The sequence below is a fragment of the Poromitra crassiceps genome, assembly GCF_964638095.1.
Source record: "Poromitra crassiceps genome assembly, contig: HAP1_SCAFFOLD_59, whole genome shotgun sequence".
Classification (NCBI taxonomy): domain Eukaryota; kingdom Metazoa; phylum Chordata; class Actinopteri; order Beryciformes; family Melamphaidae; genus Poromitra; species Poromitra crassiceps.
The window spans coordinates 989,003-995,611 of NW_028152258.1; the positions used below are offsets into that span (position 1 = coordinate 989,003).

Below are 6,609 nucleotides of genomic sequence, written 5' to 3' on the forward strand. Positions count from 1 at the left end.
TGCCATCTGTATTTTGCTCAGTATGTTTCTGAAAAATGCCGATTCTACTGTTGAAACTGGCAACATTTCCTCTACCATGTACGAGGCAACAAGCCTGTCCATCTCTGATTTTGATGTTACCTGGTGAAAAGCCATCTTTTGCTGCTTGCTTGAGGCAGGTGACTCAGCTTGGCTCTGCGGATCTCTCGCAACCAGCTTTGTGTTAGCATGTTGCCTCTGTATATACTTTCAAAGGTTTGATGTCACGGTAGATATGTGCTTCTGTCCAGGGCAAAGTTTGCACTTTACTGTCACATTCTTGTCCTTCCGCGCAACAAATTAATCTGCACCCCTCAAAAGTTGTAGAAGATAGTCCAATTAGCCACTGCTGCTGTGCTGCCATTTTTATTTATCCCATCCAACTGTGGTCTCAAACTTCACTATAACACGTTGCATGCAAGGGGTATTTATAGCTCCCATCACTGTGTGTTTCTCTTATGGTTTACATTTCATTTTATTTTGTCCAATATTCAAATATTCCAGAATTGCATGTTGTGTTAAAAATGAATATTATTTCTATCTACAGTATATTTCACTGTTGTGCGCATTGTATGTGTATTACCTTGCTAATAGTAAGTCTCATTCTTTTTTGTATCATGTATCTTGATTGTTTAGACACTAGGATTTTCTTTTCTTTCTGTATTTGATATGTACTGTGTGCGCACAGGACTCTGTGCGCCCAGGGACTACAGATGCAAATTAGCTTTTAGCTATTTCTGGTGCAATATATTTATTGTGTACTGTCCCTGCTCAAATAAACAATAAACATAAAGATAAAGATATCTAACACTTTTTAGCTTGATTTAATTGTAAAACAGAGTGTAAAAATCTATTTTCCCTCAAAGCTTTCTGGCAAATTGAACCTGTGGAAGGGGAAAGTGGACGGAGTTCCCAGCATGCCCTGGGGTAGTGTGTTTTGGTTGTAGATTTCTTTGTCAATGTTTGTCAATTGTTTGTCAATGTGTGTTGTCAATTGTTTGTCAAATGACTTCTTGTTCTATATCCATGATGTTAGTTATCTGCAAAGTTATGTGTCGACTAATAATGCTGTTCTGCATGCTAATACAAAGTTGAATGGTTGGCACCATGGGTAAGTTCCAGTAAGTAAGTAACCAGGGGTTCCTCCATATATAACCCCCCCACTAAAAACATGCAGAAGATCAGATCGTCATCGTCATCCGACCAGTGACGACAACATCCGAAGTTGGTCCCCGGGCGCTGTACGAGAAAGCGACCACTGCTCCTGGCCTGCCCCTCGGAGGAAAGGACATGCCTGGATGGGTTAAATGCAGAGGACACTTTTCACCGGCCACCGTCAGCATGAGTGTGTTGTTGCCGCATGCATGTAGTGTGGTGTTCTTGTGACAATAAAAGACGGGCTTGTCCGTTACGAGAGAGTAAGTCTGGTGTGAAGTTAAGTCACCCCATCTGAGATGATGTGTGTTGGTCAGTGTGTTGAATGCAAATAAACAGCATTTTGACAGTTTTGCCACAGGATATGCTATTAGAACAGGAGTTGAGTGTTTGATTAGTAACTGTAATGTGATTACTGCACTTAGGAACAGTAGTGCCTTACACTACTAGTTACCAAAGTACAAAAGTAATGTAATTACAGTAACCCAACACTGGTCTTCAGGCACCTTCTCCACATCATCTGATCTCTGATAAAATCATATTTGTTTAAAAAGTGGGGGGACGGAGTCTAGGTTTTGTGGAAATCTAGTGGAAAATACACCCCTGGTGAAAGCCCTAATGAAAAAAAAAAATAGTGAAAGCCCAGGTCGTTATATCCGTCGCACAAGGGCAGCGTGTTGGGACGGTGGAGCAGTTGCCATGAGCGTCAAAGATTACTTCCATGGGTTTACATTGGAGTTTAGTTGGAAAGCCCAAGTTGTTTCATGGGTCGCTCAAGGGTACCATGTTAGTAACAAGCAACGCACAAGGGACGTGACAAAGCTTCAATATGCGGTTCCATGTTGCTGTTACGACCTCCCGCTGGTTCGACCTCCCTCTATTCCGACCTCCCGCTATTCCGACCTCCTGCTGTTCCGACCTCCCGCTAGTCCGACCTACCCTCGACCACCCAATATTCCACAGACATCGCATCGCATCTCTCCTCGCACTCAAGAACATCCTTTCCCAGGCAGGCTGATGTCGCTGTCCATCGGCAGGGGTGCTAAAATGTAGCCTAAACCAACTGTAAAAACGAATATTTTATTGTAGGCTACTGCTTTAACTAATTTCCTCTTCTCTCTCTCTCTCTCCACTCCACAGCTGTCCACGTAATCTAACATTATGCCTCCACTCGGGAGTACGGGCCCGGCGGGAGGATGACATGACTGAGGGTGCAGTTATAACTGGGGACGGGGGCTGATATTTGTTTGATAGTAAAACATTAGGTTATATAAACGCCATGCCTATTTCTGCACTTTTGAACCATGCAATAGCCTCTGAAAAGCTAAATAACAACACAAGAAACTAAAGACTACTGTTTCGAAATCAAGTAAAATATGTATTTCACAGCAGTGGTGAGATGAAGGCAGTATTAAACCTGAGTGTCCTTGCACAATGCAAAATGTCGGGAACTGTCTGCACTCTGAGTCTGAACATACAGTAGGTCGATATGCACAATCACAGAATGAAAGATAGAATGTAGTTGACTACAAACATAAACAAAACCTAAACAAAATCATAGCCGTGCCATGCCAGGGTAATTAAATAGCCTAAATATATAACTAAATAATCTGATCCCTAAATAAGTGATCAGATCGCATTGTCTGCTCATGTGGGTGCAGCTCTCTCTCTATCCCCCTCTCTCTCTCGTTCTCTCATTGATGTCACTGCACATTTCACTTCTCCGTGGTTTCCATTCTGTGGATATACAATTGAGAAAAAAAATAGCCTATAGGGCCGAAAGGTCAATTCACCACGAAAAGCAGACTGAACCAAAGTGATGTGTGTCTATCTCTCCTAGCTCCATTCAATTTGAGCACCATGGACAGCAGGGATTCTGCTAGGATTTTTACTGGCCGTGGCCAATGCAACTGGTATCGTTCCAAAAGTCCGGCCTTATAGAATATTTACCAACCCAGTCAAAATGTAGCTAAAGAAAAAATATCGATTTAATAATTGTTTACATACATCACATATTTTTTGCAAACAAAATTTACATTTTAAAATCAGTTTTGTTGACATTTATTTCCAAACAATTATCTATGTCTGTGCTTGCAGTGCAAAGGAGTATGGAAGCGTATGGGCCCAACAATTATATATGAAATACCACAATGATATAAATAAATAACTCAATGATATAAATATAACATGCAATGAAATAAATCAAAAACACAATGAAATAAATAAAAACCCAATTAAATAAATAAAAACACGATGAAATAAATAGAAATCCCAATTAAATAAATAAAAACACAATTAAATAAATAAATGCATTTATTTATTTAATTGGGTTTTGTATTTCATTGCATTTTTATTTATTTCATTGCGACTTTTCATTGCCTCTTTTATTGATTTCTTGATGACTTTTCATGACCACTTTTATCTATTTCATGATGACTTTTCAAGTACATTGGTCCAAAAATGAAATCATAAATAAATAATTAAATGAATAAAAACGCCAATGAAATAAATAAAAACGCCATGAAATAAATGAAAAACACAATGAAATAAATAAAAACGGCAATTAAATAAAGAAATCTATTTATTTATTTAATTGCAGTTTTTATTTATTTCATTGTGTTTTTTATTTATTTCATGGCGTTTTTTATTTATTTAATTGCGTATTTAATTTTTGGACCAATACATCGCCATCTGTCAATCAACACGAACGGGGCGGGACCATAAGGCGGGACCTATTCGCTGATTGGGTAATCCTCTGCTCTTGGACTCTGTTACTTTGGTCTGTCTCCTGATCTGTCTGCCCAAGGCCCACTCCGCCATGTTTAAATGCCAGTGAATCGTCACAAGAGTTTTTAGTGGGTGATAAAGTCTTATCGATTATTAATTAAGTAAAAGTAGACTTGAATGAGTTTAGGGATGCAATGTTGGAAGGATCGTCAGCGGGAGTCAGCTGACATCAACAGGTAATGTTAAGTTGCTGTTTTTAACGTTACTGAGACAGTATAGCCAGCTACTTAAGGTTAGCCTTGTAAAGATTGTAAACGGCATTGACCAAGCTATGATGAGACAACACAACACAAATCTACAAGGATCTTGTCAAGAGAGAACATAATACAAGTGTCATAAAGCGATCTTGGTCTGCAGGACATGGGTGCTAGTACCGGCATCACAGTTTTAAGTGAACATTATTACTAGCTACAGTTATTGTATTGTCATAACGTTGAAGGCAGAATATGCAGCATAGTCTTAAAAACACAATAACAAAGTAGGCTATGTTGCTCATAGAAACGATAATTCTCAATAATCACATAGCCACTAGAAGTGTGTGGCAGCTTATTTAGCTACAAAGACCCTGCCTGGCTCTGCCTGTATTTTCAATTGTGTTGGTTGTCTTGATTCATGTAACTTTTCAGTTCAAAATGACTGACACATTTCTCTCCCTCTTGTTTACAGCTTAATGACACAATGATGGAGTCAGCATTTCATCAATTGTGACCACAGCCATGGAGGATGTTGCTGTCAGACCTCAATCACACAGCCAGGGAGAAGATGGACTGGACCTAGGCTGCACAGATACTGTAGGTCAGCTGTCACTTCCCTAACCTCTTAATCCTCCCATCACCTCTCATCTATGGCCACTTTGTCTACTCTAGAATAATTTCACAATAACCAGTTAGTTACCATTATATCCTGATATGATTAGGTCAGTACTCTGTTTAACTGGGATTGTGGGTACATGTGTTCATTTTCCTTCAGGTGTGGACTTCACCAAGCAGAAATGGCCCAGCAGTCCCCAGTATCTGCATGACTTGTCTTCATCGCCATGGTCTCAGCCCTGCTGCATGCAACAACTGACATGGAGCAGCTCAAACAATGGCACAGTAGCAATGTGTGCAAGAGATATTTTTTGCAGGGGGGGGGGGGGGGGGGGTGACTTTCCCTCTCATCCACATACCAAGTCCCCTTTGTTACACATTGTCCCATTTTGACATTGGAACCCTTTGTAAATTAAGGAATGACATTGAAAACAATGTGCTGAAATGGGAACTGTGCATAAACGTTACTATGGCACACTCACACACTGATTAACCCAAACATAAAAAATGGCACATGGTATTGTGTCCTCCCGTCTTCTCCTCTCTGCCAACATAAAGCACACATGTACATCCAGTGCATTTCTAGGACTTCCCCTGTAGTTCCGTCATTCATATCTGGCACTCAAGTAGGTTAAATTAAACTGAACATTTACATCAAAATGACTGCTGAACACACTCGAGCTTGTGATGTTGTACTGGTACAGTTGAGTTTGGAAGTTACCTACCACCTAGGTTAAAAAAATGTAAACTCATTTAATAACAGTTTTAAAACTCATTTAATAAGTTTTGACAATTTTTTTTTTAACAATATAAAGTTTTAACAGGTGCTTCAAGTCAGAACCAACAAACAACAAAACAACAAGACATTTTCAAATGTAATGTTTTTGTTTGTAAAGTGCTTAAAGTAAAAATAAATAAAAGTACTAGTATAAAAATACTGTTCTGGGGCATGATTTTGTAGTTTGTTTTCCAGGCCATTTGAAGCTTGAGCGTAGACCTTCAACCTACCGGCCACAAACAACATGTCACACTCAACCTGTTAAAGTAAATATAATAAGTACTTCTGGGGCATGAAGCCCTAGCCTAGGTCAAACAAGGTCATGAACACTTGTTTCAGCTCTCAATACTTAGGAGACGATGTTGAGAATAATCAAGCATCGGCAACTGATGTTTGTGATAGTGTAAAAATGCCTTCAGAGAGGGTGGAAGAACTTTCTGCCACCTCATTAATAGATGTTCACCAGAGGCCTGTACTACAAAGCCAGTTTAGTGGTTTAGCGAGGTAACTTCAGGTTTAAACCTGGTTTGGCCGTACTACAAAGCAAGTTAACTTCTTACCGACATATATTTCCATAGCAACTTATGCTTCACACTTAACCTGGTCCGTAGCAGGTTAAGTTGCAAGGATAAGATTAGACCTTAAATCCACCGCCCACGAACCAATCGAATCAGCAGTTTGGAAAAATGGCCAACCCCTTTCTGGATGAGTTTCCCGTAGAGGAAGGAGCACGAATTGTAATGTTGAATGAGTAATGGTAATCAATGTTAATGTTAATCAAGGACTAAAGCCTTGCACTTGTTGGCTATTTTAATTAAGCCCTATACCACTTTGGAATATGTTTTTATATATTCATTTTTGTGCTCTCAAGTAGCCTAGATACGTTGTTTGATCCCGCTGATCGATTGCAGCTGAATAGTGAGTGGAGAAATATCACTAAACCGGCATAAAAAGGTTACATAAACGTCTCCAAAGCGCACGGTGCCGTGTGCGCAATGGAGCTGAGACTGACGTTGGGTTGGAATTGAAATAGTCATAGCTTACATGCTGGCCTACTACATC

At 39.7% G+C, this 6,609-nt stretch overlaps 1 long non-coding RNA gene across 1 annotated transcript; it reads left to right on the forward strand.

Annotated features, from left to right (window-relative positions):
* The first annotated feature begins 4,000 nt into the window (after positions 1–4,000).
* LOC310800756 lies at positions 4,001–5,068 on the forward strand. Its single transcript, XR_014553898.1, has 3 exons — positions 4,001–4,136; positions 4,627–4,751; positions 4,930–5,068. It is a non-coding gene; the product is annotated as an uncharacterized lncRNA (long non-coding RNA).
* Positions 5,069–6,609: the final 1,541 nt, after the last annotated feature.